Source organism: Salvelinus fontinalis, chromosome 3 (assembly GCF_029448725.1).
Source record: "Salvelinus fontinalis isolate EN_2023a chromosome 3, ASM2944872v1, whole genome shotgun sequence".
NCBI classification, from domain to species: domain Eukaryota; kingdom Metazoa; phylum Chordata; class Actinopteri; order Salmoniformes; family Salmonidae; genus Salvelinus; species Salvelinus fontinalis.
Window position 1 is genome coordinate 49,043,405 of NC_074667.1, and position 18,383 is coordinate 49,061,787.

The window sequence follows — 18,383 nt, forward strand, 5'->3', positions numbered from 1 at the left end:
GCTGCCCATGTGAGAGCTTCGGTAGAGAACGTTTAATCAACCAACGGTGTGATTAATATATATTTTTAAAGAGTTGGTATCAGTTCAGGTACCTTGATATTTAAACTATTTGCATTCTTCATCTCCCAGTTATTGATCTGATCTGTATAATCACCGACTCGATTTAGCCAAATATAGGAGGTTATCTAACAGGTTTAACAACTTCGGTCATTTGAAATTTAGTCATTTGACAGCCGTTAAAACGTTTGTATGATTTGACAAGGCTATATTCGGGCTGTGCTCTCTCTGTCATCGGCGCGCTCTGTGTCGAGATAGCCTACTGCTTAAATGCGCTGAATTAATTGAGGAACATGATAGCGCTCGGAATTTATGAACGGACTGTTTGGAACTTCACAACAACGTCATCATTGGCGATCAAATTTAGTTACTCTATCATTACTAAATCTCTATTTAATTTGCTCTGAAATGTTTACATAGTGGCGCAGCCAAGCCGATAAGGTGGTGCAACGCCCTTCTTATGTGGGGAGAACCCTGGCATAATTATCATATCTTGGTTTTAAACGCTTTACATAGGCCACCACCAATTTGTGTGGTATTTCCCTGGACTCTCGGTATAAATATGAATTATTCCCGGTATTGAAATTAGGTAGATTTTCTGAAAAATAGTAATCCCTAGTACAGAGCTCCAGATGCTGTTTAAATATCCCTTTTCCACTGAGTGCCACCTAGGAGGCTCCAGCGCTGCTCTCCTGTGTGGTGGCTGCTTCTGAAGCTGAAAGCTTAATTAACACACACATGCACACATTCACGCACACACGCACGCACGCACGCACACACACACACACACACCAACTGCATGGCTAGGATATGTCAAGCAGACACTGTTCCATCTCTCAATTCTGATATAAAGATTTATTCAACATCAAAATGTCACTTTTGTAAAGTGTCACTTTTGTAAAGTGTCATTTCAGATGCAACTTATCACAGTGTGTATTGGAGTGCACTGGAGTGTATATTTCTCCATCACTTTTGCCTCCACACACACTCTAACACATAGCGTTAGGATGCAATGTGGTGTGGGTGTGCTTTGTGATTAGGCTAAGTTGATGAGGGAGAGGACTGATGGAGGAGATACTCAGTGACATTTCCTCTCTCTACATGGCAGGCAGGCAGATGGTGGCCCCGTCCCTAGCCCCTGCTGCTCCTGTGTCTCTGCTCTACCTCGCCACCTCAGGTCAGTGACTTTGATTCACTAAGCACCCTCATTAGTATTCCTAGAAGCTCCACAGCAGACACCCAGTTTCTGGGTGAAAAAACATTCGCTTGTGTCATTGTAGGACTCACTTTCCATGTGCCATATTATTCCAGAGATTAACATCAAGGGATGAGGGAAAAGTGAGATACTCTCAGACGTCTCAGTAAAAGTGTAAGATGTTATCTTAGGTAAAACTACCGGAAACAGGAGTATCAGCCACTTTCATGATATTTGGAGGCACTGATGACACACACATGTGAAGCACACACACACACACACACACATTTACTGACACACTGTCACAGGGCTCTCATGATGTCAACTGAATAATATTCAGCTAAATGAATTAATGCTCCCTCTATCAAAACAGGAAACAGGCAAAAATGGCTAAATGGTACATTTTGGTGCACAAGAAAATTTCCATATTGAAGGAACATTAAGCAATCACTTTAGAACATTCTCAAAAACCATGTTTTCAGATATGCAAATACCTCTGTGGGGTTTGGCTTGTTTTTGTTGCTGAAATGGAACAGTGGCAGAGAATTTTTATACGGTGAGTAAATGCTAAATTAAAACAAATTACTGCTCAAGGACATGAGCTACATACATTTAGGCACTTAAGGGCAGTATTAGGATGTAATTTTCAGGAACATTTTGTGGAATAGCCATTAGACAAATTCACTATGAAAATTACAGCATTTAAATGTCCAACCTTAAAATCAGAGACAATAAGAGGACAAAACCTGTCCATGTCTTTTAGTACTTTTCCCTCTCACATGTCATATTCCATGTGCGCACTTTATCTATATTGTTAAAGAAAGAGGCCAAGTACGTACAGTATGTGGTTGTATTGATTGGGGTTATGCACAAGGTAATATACAAGAGGCCACATGGGTCCAATTTCCAAAACATCTATTGCTATTTTCACATGCATAATAGGATGGACTTTCAGCAGAATTGTAAGTTCACTAGGACAAGTTTGTCTGCTTATACTGCCTAATATTGAGTTAAGTCGGACATTGATTTATAAGAACTTGTTTAACAATCATGGCCTTGCCACACAATTATATGGGAGCATCTTAGTGTGAATACCTTGTTAACTAATTCATTTTACTGACTGGTCCCTGGTCATGAGATTAGAAAGACTAAGAAAGGGGTCACGCATACTGGTAGCCTTGAATAGTAGGTTGCACCATTTGTCACTTCTAAGGCACGTGAATAAAACACGCGGTTGTCCGGCCCAACCAGTAAACCAAGGTCACTCTCAGTCAGTAAAAGGTATTGCCCTTGTCTAACCGGTTAGGCCCCCCTAAGGCTGATTCAGACAGGTCTATTTGGAACAGTCTTGCTTGACCTCCCACTATGTCTTCGCCTGGGGCCTTGCATGCAGTGAATCAATCACATGATAATACACACCTCACTATTCATGACCTCACCATACACACACAGGTACACACACAGTCACACACCACTGCCCCTACTCGGCCGGTCCCTCTCTTTGCTACCATAATGTAGCAGGCAAGAAGGTGACTTTCAAGGTTTAATTGGCCTTTTTGGGTACTTCAGATGATCAATAGCGTCTGTAATTATCTTTGGCCCTCTGTGAGGCCTTATCACATATATCAACTAAACAAATATTTTCAGACCAGCAGTTCATTGTTAAGCACTGCTCCTCTAGAGATTACTAGAGCCAAATGTTTTTGGCAAACAAATAGTATTTTTCACTGGTATGGTGTAGTGGCTCATTTTCTGTGGTATCCATAATGCAAAAGTTTTGAACTGAAAATGCTCAGCAGTCAATTGGGTTTGTGAGTGTAAATTCTTCAGCAGGTCCTGTATAACATCACACCCTACTGAGCTATTTTTCCGCATGGCATAACTTCACTTATAAGGCAAGGTTTCAGCTGGTGCATTGGTTTCTGGTGCTTCAAATGAGAGAGGGCAAATGGAGGGGCAGAAGCCCTAAGACAAGCTGGGGAATACAACAGTGCACCCAATGAGGAATGTGGTAACATATTGTTGGGAGAACGATCAGATAGACTGGTGTGGTCTGTATGGGTGAGATGATTAAGTGCTTAAGTTGCATTTTCTCCTCAGAGCAGCCAGCCTGGGGCTGGGAAGCTGCATGATTGCCTCTGTGCGCTACATTACATTGACATGATGGAGAATACTCTCCCGGGGTCTGGAATAATGTAAAAGGGAAAAAAAGCCCATTCCAGCCAGGACCTCAGAATTCTCAGTATGCAATCGGATTTGCTGATGTATCTCCCTGCGCCAGCGCCTCAATACTGATGACAGGCAGAGCTTTCACACACGGGTGAGCCGCACACATCGGGGGAGTCCTCTGAGAGAACCAGGCCTCCCAGCTGGGTGTCTCCCGGCCCGCTCCCCCTCACACCAAGAGAGCTCAACCGTGCCTACAGGAGAAAAAAAACTGAGCTGAAAGCTAAGTCAAAGTGGACGAAATGTGTATTTTTTTTCTTCAGTAATTAGAGAAGGGCAAAAAAAGGCTGATTTTATCAAAACCGAATCCATCAGCCGGACAACTGGAACAAATGACTCAACCTCACAGTGGGGAGCTGCAGCCTTATTCTTTTGCTTTTGCAACTTGAAGGGCACATGACGCATGGTCATCTGGCCCAATGAACTGTCCCCAAAGTTAAGGTGGATATACATTAGTAAAATATGTGTAGTGAGATCTATCTCTCTTCAACATCAGATATGCAACTTTTCTGTTTAGACTCGTCTTTGATGTGATGTGGCCAAAGCCACTGCTTCATGTAAATATTATAGTATATAGACAAATAAAATAATGATAGAAATTCTAACTATACAGGAGTTCCTCCAAACAATATTGCACATGGTGTTGCACACACTTGATAAATGCAATGATTCACAAATGTGTGGATATTTTTTAAGCCTTTAATTTTCAAATTGGCTAAGAAAGCAGAAATGCTGTCTGCTGGTATTCTGGTATTTAAGGTCATTGTTGGAGGGATGTGGTGTGAGATCCATTGTCTTTACACAGTACCACTCAGAGGGGGATGTGGTGTAGATGTCTCCCACACTACCACTCAGAGGGGGATGTGGTGTAGATGTCTCCCACACTACCACTCAGAGGGGGATGTGGTGTAGATGTCTCCCACACTACCACTCAGAGTGGGGATGTGGTGTAGATGTCTCCCACACTACCACTCAGAGGGAGGATGTGGTGTAGATGTCTCCCACACTACCACTCAGAGGGGGATGTGGTGTAGATGTCTCCCACACTACCACTCAGAGGGGGATGTGGTGTAGATGTCTCCCACACTACCACTCAGAGGGGGATGTGGTGTAGATGTCTCCCACACTACCACTCAGAGTGGGGATGTGGTGTAGATGTCTCCCACACTACCACTCAGAGGGGGATGTGGTGTAGATGTCTCCCACACTACCACTCAGAGGGGGATGTGGTGTGAGATGTCTCCCACACTACCACTCAGAGGGAGGATGTGGTGTAGATGTCTCCCACACTACCACTCAGAGGGGGATGTGGTGTAGATGTCTCCCACAGTACCACTCAGAGGGGGATGTGGTGTAGATGTCTCCCACACTACCACTCAGAGGGGGATGTGGTGTAGATGTCTCCCACACTACCACTCAGAGGGGGATGTGGTGTAGATGTCTCCCACACTACCACTCATAGGGGGATGTGGTGTAGATGTCTCCCACAGTACCACTCAGGGGGGGATGTGGTGTAGATGTCTCCCACACTACCACTCAGAGGGGGATGTGGTGTAGATGTCTCCCACACTACCACTCAGAGGGAGGATGTGGTGTAGATGTCTCCCACACTACCACTCAGAGGGGGGTGTGGTGTAGATGTCTCCCACACTACCACTCAGAGGGGGATGTGGTGTAGATGTCTCCCACACTACCACTCAGAGGGGGATGTGGTGTAGATGTCTCCCACACTACCACTCAGAGGGAGGATGTGGTGTAGATGTCTCCCACACTACCACTCAGAGTGGGGATGTGGTGTGAGATGTCTCCCACACTACCACTCAGAGGGGGATGTGGTGTAGATGTCTCCCACAGTACCACTCAGAGGGGGATGTGGTGTAGATGTCTCCCACACTACCACTCAGAGGGGGATGTGGTGTAGATGTCTCCCACACTACCACTCAGAGGGAGGATGCGGTGTAGATGTCTCCCACACTACCACTCAGAGGGAGGATGTGGTGTAGATGTCTCCCACACTACCACTCAGAGGGGGATGTGGTGTAGATGTCTCCCACACTACCACTCAGAGGGGGGTGTGGTGTAGATGTCTCCCACACTACCACTCAGAGGGAGGATGTGGTGTAGATGTCTCCCACACTACCACTCAGAGGGGGATGTGGTGTAGATGTCTCCCACACTACCACTCAGAGGGAGGATGTGGTGTAGATGTCTCCCACACTACCACTCAGAGGGGGATGTGGTGTAGATGTCTCCCACACTACCACTCAGAGGGAGGATGTGGTGTAGATGTCTCCCACACTACCACTCAGAGGGGGATGTGGTGTAGATGTCTCCCACACTACCACTCAGAGGGGGATGTGGTGTAGATGTCTCCCACACTACCACTCAGAGGGGGATGTGGTGTAGATGTCTCCCACACTACCACTCAGAGGGGGATGTGGTGTAGATGTCTCCCACACTACCACTCAGAGGGAGGATGTGGTGTAGATGTCTCCCACACTACCACTCAGAGGGAGGATGTGGTGTAGATGTCTCCCACAGTACCACTCAGAGGGGGATGTGGTGTAGATGTCTCCCACACTACCACTCAGAGGGGGATGTGGTGTAGATGTCTCCCACACTACCACTCAGAGGGGGATGTGGTGTAGATGTCTCCCACACTACCACTCAGAGGGGGATGTGGTGTAGATGTCTCCCACACTACCTCTGGAGGTAGCGAATAATAAAGATCACATCATCATCTGGACCTCTTCTTCATCTTCTTCGTCTTCTTCTTCTTCTTTACCGGTTGACATTTTTTGGGATGAGTCTTGTCCTGGAGGCATGAACTGAGCAATTTCCACAAGATGGGCCAGGCCAGCTGCAAAGTCAAAATTGGCTATATTGTAACAATTAATGAAAACAAAAATGTGCTGTTTGGTTCTTCATTTAAGGTTACCGTTCGACATTAGGGTTAGCAGTGTGGTTAAGGTTAGGGTTAAAGTGTCACGCCCTGACCTTAGAGAGCTTTTTATGTCTCTATTTTGGTTTGGTCAGGGTGTGATTTGGGATGGGCATTCTATGTTCTTTTTTCTATGCTTTGTATTTCTTTGTTTTGGCCGGGTATGGTTCTCAATCAGGGACAGCTGACTATCGTTGTCTCTGATTGGGAACCATACTTAGGTATCTTTTTCCCACCTATGCTTTGTGGGTAGTTGTATTTTCTGTTTAGAGTTTTCTGCACCTGACAGGACTGTTTCAGTTTCGGTTATTCTCTTTGTTATTTTGTTCCAGTGTTCAGTTCATTAAAAGTCATGAACACTTAACACACTGTGCTTTGGTCCGATTCTTCCTCTTCAGACGACGACACCCGTTACATAAAGTTATGTTTAAAAAATCAGATTTTATGACTTTATGGCTGTGCTAGCTAGTGACCACCCTGCAGAGCTGCCTACAGAGTAAGATTCATGACGAAAATGCTTCTGCCTCTTCTTACCTGAAGAGAACTGGAGAGGATTGTTTTTGACTCATTGACCATACAGACCTTCAAGGAACCAAAGTGGTTTTCAATTCTGCTGTAATTCAACTCATAAACAATAGCTATTATAGTCATTAAGAAACATCCTCATCAGCAGTGTTCATGGGGTTGTGCTGAAACTAGCCAGATAGGATCAGAGCAAAAGCTGGGGTATTCATCCAGCCCCACAGATGGGTTAGAAAGGCACTTTTTAAACATGAAGCGGGAACTCCAGGTCTGTATTTACATCAGCCTCCCATCGAGCTCCTATTTGTTTCCTCCTAGGTGGGAAAGGAGACACAGACAGAACGAGAGAGGCTTCATAACATCAGCAGGCGTTCTCCCACAGGTCCCTGGAGGCATATAATAACCTATTACCTCCATCTCTGACAAAAACACACATTTAAACTACAATTACACCCCCTGCCTCCTCTCCCTCATGCATTCCATCTCATCCCCTCTTCTGTTCTGCAATTCAATCACTCCCGACCCAAAGATCCTCCGCTTAACCCTTTCTTTCATCCGCCATGGAGAGGGTGCAAGATTGTCTCACAACTGGAGAGAGGCCTTTTGGGCAGGATAGGGAAATTCATCATAATGTGCAATCCTTCTATGGCGCGCACACACAAACACCCACACTAAAACACTTTGATTCCCACATTCACGTAGACATTGGTTATTTTTATGGCGTAACATCTGTTGTGTAATTAAATGAATGTACAATACGTACCAAATAATTACATTTGGATTCCACAGGACAATATAGTGCTCATTCTCTCAGCAGGTTCTTGTTGCTAAGGGTAAAGATCTGAGAACAGGCAGGGCTAAATGAGGACATCGCAAATTCTTCCAGAGGAATATTTGAAAGCATCTCTGTTTTTAATACCGAATACATAAATGTTTCCCCCACTCAAATGAGGCTCTGTGACCCCCACCAGAAAATAATGGTATCTTAACAACGTGTATCAAAGGATTACATTTTTTAAACCATAAAGTATCATTCTCTAAGCCTATAACTGCATGATAAAGATCATCAAAAATATTGTCCCTTGGTAGTAAAACACCAGCCTACAAGTTTAGACTGCAGTCTGAGGATAAACAACAAAATATGACCCCATATATTCCCATTCTCTCAGTCAACATTCCCCACATTTCAAGGGTTGCAGCAAATCACACTGTTTTTAAAGTTGAGACAGAGTAGAAAGTGCCCCAAAATAATGACTACTTTTTTCAGTATTACTGTGACCTGAAAATGCAGTGCTACGTGCAAGAAATACAGGTTTTAAAGAGAAGATATATCAGGGGATCAGTTTCAATGTATAAAAAGGGAACATTCTACAGCTGTAAACATAAGCCAAAGGTATCATTAAATTACAGAAACCCCAGGAAGCCGCTTTCCCTCATCCCAGAGCAGCTAGGCCCTATTTCACAGCTTGTGCTGTAGCTGAAGGGGAAGAAATTGGAAAAAAATGTGAAATCGATTGCAGTTCTATTTTATTTGACTCTCCTTCTATCATTTTACAATGCTACGCAGCGTTAGTCCATTTCCATTCTGTACTGTGCTGATAATGGCAAAAAGAGCAGTCAGGCTGTTGCCTGTACTGTAATATTGCAAGACACAGACATCCTGAGCAGGAAATAGAACTAGCCCAGCCCAGGCCAGGCCAGGGGTGGAGATCAAATCAAATCAAATTGTATTCACATGCTTCGTAAGCAACAGGTGTGGCCATGTACTCTTATAATATCCACCCGGCACAGCCAGTAGAGGATTGGCCACCCCTCAGAGCCTGGTTCCTCTCTAGGTTTATTCCTAGGTTCCTGCCTTTCTAGGGAGTTTTTCCTGGCCACCATGCATTTACATCTGCATTGAGGCTGTTTGGGGTTTTAGGCTGGGTTTCTGTATAGCTCTGTTTGACATCTGCTGATGTAAAAAGGGCTTTATAAATACATTTGATTGAATTGGATTGATTTAGCTCATCTGGTAGGCTTGTGTCAAAAGGCAGCTCATGGCTGGGTTTCCCTTTGTAGTCCGGAATAGTTTGCAATCCCTGCCACATCCGACAAGCATTAGAGCCGGCGTGGTAGGATTCGATCTTAGTCCTGTATTGACACTTTGCCTGTTTGATGGTTTGTCATCGGGCATAGCAAGATTTCTTATAGGTGACCGGGTTAGTGTTCCTTGAAAGCGGCAGCTCTACCCTTTTGCTCAGTGCGAATGTTGCCTGTAATCCATGGCTTCTGGATGGGATATGTACGTACGGTCACTGTGGGGACGACGTTGTCGATGCACTTATTAATGAAGCCTATGACTGATGTGGTAAAATCCTTAATACCATCGGATGAGTCCCGGAACATATTCCAGTCTGTGCTAGCTAAACAGTCCTGTAGCTTAGCATCCGCTTCATCGGACTGCTTCCATATTGAGCGCGTCACTGGTACTTCCTGTTTTAGTTTTTGCTTGTAAGCGGGAATCAGGAGGAAAGAGTTATGGTCAGATTTGCCAAATGGGGGCAAGGGAGAGCTTTGTATGCGTCTCTGTGTGTGGAGTTTGTATGCGTCTCTGCGCCATGCCTCCCGGGTGGCGCAGTGGTCTAGGGCACTGCATCGCAGTGCTAGCTGCACCACCAGAGTCTCTGGGTTCACGCCCAGGCTGGGGTGGTTTCGCGCCCAGGCTCTGTCGCAACCGGGAGGTCCGTGGGGCGAAGCACAATTGGCATAGCGTCGTCCGGGTTAGGGAGGGTTTGGCCGGTAGGGATACCCTTGTCTCAGTATGTAAAATGTAATGAAATGTAAAAAATGTAATAAAATGTATGCACTCTACTGTAAGTCGCTCTGGATAAGAGCGTCTGCTAAATGACTAAAATGTAAAATGAGTAAGGGTGATTTAGAGTTTTTTCGCCTATAGTTGCACAGGTGACAAACTGGTAGAAATGACGTCAAACGTATTTCAGTTTTCCTGCATTAAAATCACCAGCCACTAGGAGCGCCGTCTCTGGATGAGCATTTTCTTGTTTCCTTATGGCCCTATACAACTCGTTGAGTGCGGTCTTAGTGCCAGCATCGGTTTGTGGTGGTAAATAGACAGCTACGAAAAATATTGACAAAAACTCTCTTGGTAAATAATATAGTCTATAGCTTATCATGAGGTATTCTAACTCAGGCAAGCAAAACCTCAAGACTTGCTTAATATTAATGATTGCGCACAAGCTGTTTTTAACAAAGAGACACACACCACCACCCTTGAGCTTACCCGATGCTGCCGTTACCCGATGCAGCTTACCCGATGCATAGAAAAGACAGCTAAATTGATGTTATCCGTGTTTCCGGGAAACATAGCATATACAGTTTTACAGGTCCCTTTGAAATTTATTGATTTTTATTTAACCTTTATTTAACTAGGCAAGTCAGTTAAGAACAAATTCTTATTTAAAATGATGGCCTACCAAAAGGCAAAAGGCCTCCTGCGGGGATAAAAAAAAAAGGACAAAACACACATCACGACAAGAGAGACACCACAACACTACATAAAGAGAGACCTAACACAACGACATAGTATGGCAGCAACACATGAAACACAGCATGGTCGCAACACAACATGACAACAACATGGTAGCAGCACAAAACATGGTACAAACATTATTGGGCACAGACAACAGCACAAAGGGCAAGAAGGTAGAGACAACAAACAGTACATCACACAAAGTAGCCACAACTGTCAGAGTGTCCATGATTGAGTCCTTGAATGAAGAGGTGATAGGATAGTCTTGAATGGAGTTTATCCAGTTTGTTCTCCACTGATTGTACATTCGCCAATAGAAAAGAGGGTAGAGGCGGTTTATTTACTCGCCGCAGTAGTTTCATCATGGTGCCTACATGTCGGCCTCTATATTGTTGTCTCTTTCTCTTCAGAGGAATTAGAGCCTGGTCCTTGGTGACCAGTATGTCCTGCGCCGCCGACTCGTGGAAGTAGAAATCTTCATCCAAATCGAGGTTAAGGATTGCTGTTCTGATGTCCAGAAGCTCTTTTCGGTCATCGGAAGTGATGGCGGAAACACTTTGTAAAGATTGTCGCAAAAAAAACAACATAAAATAACAGAATAAAGGTCAGGCGTCCATAAAACAGCCAGGCAGTTGTTCTGCACAGCCATCACTGGCCTGGACTAGAAACGTGTCCTGTTCTGCATTAATAAAAAGAACAAACAATACAGACAAAATCATTTTTCTCTCCAATGTCAGTGCACATGTAGCCTATACACAGGAATAAAATGTCCAAAAATATGCCAGTGTCAATGACTTGTTATAGCCACTAAAAGATAATGTACACTTGCATGTTGATGTAATTAATCTAATAATGCTGCAGGAATATAAATTCTAATTAAGAACAATATAGATTAAATGACACACTGCATTAACATTTGGAAATTACAAGGTAATTGTATGGCTTATAACAGCAATTACCCTGTTTATCTTGACAGCATTAGATTGCAGGTGGCACCTCATGTGCTGAATGCCAAGAGGCCCACAGCACACGCTCACAACTGTATTGTGATTGAGAGCTTAAATAGAAATTCTTTGCCTTTCATGCATTCTTATTAATTACGGAAAGGGCATTCCCTAACGCTAATGTTGACAAAAGCTTGATATGGTATCTTTACTAACATAGGAAAAGAAACAGATTGCACAAAAGTATTTGGACACCCCTACAAATTAGTGGATTCGGCTATTTCAGCCACACCTGTTGCTGACAAGTGTATAAAATCGAGCACACAGCCATGCAATCTCCATAGACAAAGTAGAATAGCCTTGGTGAAGAGCTCAGTGACTTTCAACGTTGCACTGTCAAACTGTAGGATGCCACCTTTCCAACAAGTCAGTTCGTAAAATGTCTGCCCTGCTAGAGCTACCCCGGTAAACTGTAAGTGCTGTTATTGAGAAGTGGAAAGGTCTAGGAGCAACAACGGCTCAGCCGCAAAGTAGTAGGTCACACAAGCTCACAGAACGGGACCGTCGGGTGCTGAATTGCGTAGGGTGTAAAAATCATCTGTCCTCGGCTGCAACACTCACTACTGAGTTCCAAACTGCCTCTGGAAGCAACGTCAGCACAAGAACTGTTTGTCGGGAGCTTCATGAAATGGGTTTCCATGGCCGAGCAGGCGCACACAAGCCTAAGATCACCATGCGCAATGCCAAGCATCGGCTGGAGTGGTGATAAGCTCACTGCCATCGGAGTTTTCTGGAATCACGCTTCAACATCTATCAGTCCGACGGACGAATCTGGGTTTGGCGGATGCCAGGAGAACGCTACCTGCCCCAATGCATAGTGCCAAATGTAAAGTTTGGTGGAGGAAGAATAATGCTCTGGGGCTTTTTTTCATGGTTCGAGCTAGGCCCCTTAGTTCCAGTGAAAGAAAATCTTAACGCTACAGCATACAATTACATTCTAGACGATTTTGTGCTTCCAACTTTGTGGCAAAAGTTTGGGCAAGGCCCTTTCCTGTTTCAGCATGACAATGCCCCCATTCACAAAGCGAGGTCCATGCAGAAATTGTTTGTCGAGATCGGTGTGGAAGAAGTTGACTGGCCTGCACAGAGCCCTGACCTCAACTCCATCGAATACCTTTGGGGTGAATTTAAACGCTGACTGCGTAATTGCCAAACATCAGTGTCCGACCTCACTAATACTCTTGCAGCTGAATAGAATTTTGGAATGAGATATTCGCCGAGCAGGTGTCCACATACTTTTGGTAATGTTGTGTATTTCTGGAGTAAAATAACTATATCTCAGATATAATTCTGCTGTTGAAGTCGTGTTTTGAGGGCGAGAGGAAATCAAATGTCTAGGTAGCTAACTAGCTAGATGGTTAGCTTTGGCTAACCCTGAATCTGACAAACAAAGTTTAATCTCCTGTTTTTAGCTCCCCATATGATATGTGCTTGTTGGCTAACTAGCCACCTTGTCATTGGCATAAAGAGTGACTCATCAGATATGTGTGGCAATAGCTAACATTAGGGACAGTTCGAAATTGACTGGGGGACTGGTCCAACTCAAGGTGTCATAAAAAATAAATGCACCCCCCTCCTCAACATAAAAAATATTTTCACAAGACCATAGTACTGTAAAATAAATTGCACACCCTCTCCCTCATAGAATTATCTAAAAATAATGTTTACGGCCATAAATAACAATAACTGTAGCGACCCTGTGTTTATAAATGTGAGTATTGACTTCACCGCTTCAGCATGCTTTTGTGGCACAGTCGATGTCACGCAGGACTACTGGCCAGAAGGTTGAGGGTTTGGCAAACCATGGTCGACCTCACTCTCCCTGCCTGTTTCATTAAACTACGATCAGAGACAATGATCAGCTACACTCTTTAAAAAAAGGGGTGCAAAAGGGTTCTTCGGCTGTCCCCATAGGAGTAGCCTTTTTGGTTCCAGGTAGAACAATTTTGAGTTCAATGTAGAACCCTCTGTGTAAAGGGTTCTACATGGAACTCAAAAGGGTTGTACCTGGAACAAAAAGTGTCATACCTGGAACCAAAAAGTGTTCTTCAAGGGGTTCTCCTATGGGGACAGCTGAAGCACCCTTTTAGGTTCTAGAAAGTACCTTTTTTCTAAGAGTGTAGCGGAAAATCAGATATTCAACATTTTGATGCCATATTTATATAATTACATAAAATATATGCAACAAATATTCCACCAACAGGTTTCTGTACCAATGTACCACCAACCAAACAAAGCGTACCCATTTCAGGCACTTCAATATCATGGTTTGCGTTTTCAACACCACAGTAAATAGACTATGACAATCTCGACAAACAGAAAATACATCCCCCCCTACCTTGTGGGCTTACCCAGTATCGAAGGCTTGGCTTGACAATCTCCGAATGTGATTAACCTTTTTGGTGTTTTGTAACAGATGTCTTTTTCTATTCATCAAATGGCCGCTGCACAGTTTGGATTGATTGATTTAATTTGTCAGTAAAAATAAATACATATACACACAGTACAAAGATGTTTAAAAGGAACTTATTTCCATTGTGGTCCCTATTTTTTACATAAATAGATATACAACTACATAGATACATTACATAGATACAGAGACATTAGAGAGATACATTAGAGAGATACATTACAGACACATTACAGAGATACAGACACATTACATAGATACAGACACATTACAGAGACACAGACACATTACAGAGATACAAACACATTACAGAGACACAGACACATTACAGAGATACAGACAAAAAAATGCTCAACCCCCAGACGAGTATGAGGGGGGAGTTTGAATACAATTCTTACAAGCTTGTTTGGCTGGTATTTTATCCTTCAGATGTTTGGGGCTGCTGATGAACCATGATGTGCAGGCATAATCAAAGTGACACTGGACTAGCGCACCTGCCAGAGTCTTTAGGGTGTCAATAGCTGGGTTTCCATCCAGTTGGGGACAGATTTTCATGGGAATATTCTAAAATCTGCACAAAAACAACATGCACATTTTCCCATCACATTTGTGTTTCCATCAAATTGAGTTGTTGCGAATTAAAGTCTGTGAGTAAATACGTAGGGCACATAAAAATAACTTTGTGAGGTAAATTCCCATGTACTGAATAAAAAATACAAGTAAAATGGGTTTCCATAGCATTTTCCACTGTAGGCCTACTGATGGTTTTGTCACAAAAACATTGTGTAGGTGTAGTGAATGTGCCCTCTATGGTATTGGCATGTGCGCTCTAGCCAACAGCTCACAGATACAGTACGGGTATAGCCTGCTACATAATGAGATTATTATACACAAAAGTGAGATTATTTATTATTAGTCAAACGGCAGCCAAACATCGATCATCATGTCTCCAGAATAAAACCCTTGATATTTATTGAAAGGAGCATCAAGCGCATCACCGTGCACTTTCACCACCCTGTGAAGTTCATCCTAATTTATTTAATCTGTAGCCTAATAAACTGCAAACTTTCCCATGATGTTGTGACATTTTTTTATCTGACGTACTTTCCTCGCATAAAAAGGTTGGATGGAAACCTGGTTAATGTCAAGCCATTTTGAGGATGCTATAATTATGTTTTGGACAAATGTGCGCATGCCTACAGGAGACTTTGAAGTAGCCTAATCAGATTAAAATGTTGACTGGTTGTGTTTATGCCACATATAAAAGGTTATACATTTTAAAAGGTAAATGACAAATATTTTTGATATATTGAAGCAGTAGGTTATAGGTGCGAGAGAAATAGCCACTTGGATTGGAGACAAATCTTGCGTTTAGCTTTTCTGAATAATTGGGCCTGTCGGGAGCTGTAACGGTCGTCATATTCGTTCTCCTCCTCAGACGAGGAGGAGCACGGATCGGACCAACACGCAGCGAGGTATGTAGACATAATTAATTTAATAGGCAAGACGAACACTGACACGAACTACACTTGATAATTTACAAAATAACAAACAAACGATGTAGACTGACCTGAACATGAGAACTACATATAACGAAGAACATACGAACAGGAAACACGAATGAACAAACGAGACAGTACCGTGTGGTGCAACAAAACACAGACACAGCAACAATCACCCACAAACAAACAGTGAGAACAGCCTACCTTAATATGGTTCTCAATCAGAGGAAACGTCAAACACCTGCCTCTAATTGAGAACCATATCAGGCAACACATTTAACCCAACATAGAAACACATAACATAGAATGCCCACCCCAACTCACGCCCTGACCAACTAAACACATACAAAAACAACAGAAAACAGGTCAGGAACGTGACAGGAGCATACAGTATGTGGCAACATTATTATAGGACTACTTGGGAGAATGATGATCTGCAACAGACTGCGCATTCAGTATCAGAAGTAAAAATATAGCCAGACAGGTCTGCTACTGTTTCTTTCTAAACTGTCCAGAGTAGACCCACAATGGATCCAAATGGAATGAAACATTCAAATCACAGGACTTTTGCACAGTTATTCCAATGACATTTTCACTGCAGCCTAGAGTAGAATTTTGTACCAACTTGAAAACAATAATCCAAGTATTTGTTGCATTGTGGTGTTGTAGGCTACTATAGTCTAGGTAGGTTAATTGTATTATCCCTAAACAAGATCAATAGGAGAGCTTTTGAGCTGATTGTTTCATGTCTTCACTCTTTCATGTACAATGATGCACCTCACCTCTCCGCGTTGCATCGTGCCTAAGAACAGCTCTTGCCAAGGTATATTGGCCATATATCACAAACCCCTGTGGTGCCTTATTGCTATTATAAACTGGTTAGCAACGTAAATAGAGCAGCATCAATGCATGTTTTGTCATACCCGTGGTATGCGGTCTGATATACCTTGGCCTTTCAGCCAATCAGCATTCAGGGATCAAACCACCCAGTTTATAATAAAAGTTAGCAGATGGAAAATGTAGTGCATAAGGGAAGTACCAAAACACCTTGATATGGGGAGGCGCATGCAAGCAGATGAGGAAATGTGGCTAGCATGAAAGAAATTATATAGTAAAACCTGCAAAAGACCTAATACAAACCAGGAAAAAAACACACTACCCTCCCCAAAGCAAACCCCTGCCCAGTACGTTTTTATCTGTCCCTTAGCTAACTAGCTGCAGTGTCAACTAGGTAGCTAGCTAACATGAGCTGGGTCAGTCCAGCGAAGCATCCTCCCACTCTACTGCTCTCTCTCACTCTGTGTGTGTGTGTCTAAATGTCAAAAGCACAACTGCCATACAGGCAGTTTATCATCTTAGTAAGGTTTTTGTACACCATATACTAGAAATCAAAAATGTTTGTGTGTGTGTTTTTATTTACAGCTTGTAGTGGCACAACAGAGGTGAATGAGAATGTGCCAGCAAAGAAAACAAAACAACCTTCAAGATGGAAAGGAGAGGTTTGGAAGAGAAGGAGGATGGAGGGTAAATCCGCTTTTGTCTAGAAGGGATACAGCTTTTGTTAAAATTGTTATTTTAGTAGCAGGTTAGGAGAATTGATGTAGAAAATGTATTTTATTCCATGCTGAAATGTGTCTGATTTGCATACTATTAACATGATTGATAGTAACATTTAGATATTGATTGTTGTTTGACTGATCAACCTTGATATTTCATTCTGAATTAAAAATGTAACATCACACTTGGAGCAAATATTTTTAGTACGCATTCACCATCACATCTACTTGTAAAATGAATTGTCATTAATGCTATTTAAATTGTAAAATTCGAGTACCATTTACCTTTTTATGAAATTGAGCACATTGATAGATATTAAGTCAACTGTGAATAAGACCTTAATTGAAACTGTCCAGCCTACAAACTTTGTTTGACGTCAGTCTTCATTGGAAACTACCTGTGCTGGAAGACATCTCCACTAATAAATGAATGTCAAATAAATTGCACTAATTTGTTGTCGCTGTCACAGTTTGCCATGAAGTGTAAAATGAAATTACCAAACAACATTTTTAACTAGTACTTAAATAGTTTTCTGACTGGATACTTTTTACTCTTACTTGAATGTTTTCTTAAGAGGCATACTTTTACTTGAGTAAATTACAATCCAAGTAATAGTACTTTTACTGAAGTACATATTTTCCGTACCCTACCCATCTCTGTAAATTATACATAATCTAATTATAAAATGTGGGCGAGCATCCACACTGGAGGAAAGTAGCCTAATCGGAGTGTTTCATCATTACACATCACCCCTTGTTACTGTGGCCGAGCCCATCAAGGCTCTGATTGGTGAACCACTGATCCATTCACAGCTCTTTGTTTGTTGGCAAGATTAGGGATTTCACACAATGCTTTAACATACAGTGTTTTTACAATTTACATATTTGACACACTTTAACATACATGATTACAATGTGCATGTTCATTTATACAGTAGTTATTATTCAACATGTCCTCCCTTGGGATTTTAACTCAACATCTCTTTGTTCACGGCATTCCTATCTTCTTCCTACGCCACCATGTCTGTGTCATTTATCAGTTAATCTGACTGTTCTCTCATCGTTGATTTGATTTACTTATTTCAGTTGAGTATGTTGAGTTCGCCAGTTGAATTATGGGGTCCCTTATTGGGACCATGGTTAGGTCATTGGTGCTTGGTGCTGGTGGCCTGGGTTCAAGATCTGCTAGGGGAGACACACTACTCTCACATTCTTAGCAATATACTGTATGTTAATGTGGCAACAGTTACAACACCCCTAACTGATCTAATTAAAATTGGTTTCTCATTGAAAGATGGGAATCTGTAGGATTAGCCTTTGAGCACAAATTATTACCACATGTCCACTACCTCTCATAAATATATCAGTATTTATTGATTCTATATAGTTGAGCATGTCTTCTTGTAGTCAAAGTGTGTCAAATATGTGTGTGGGTGTA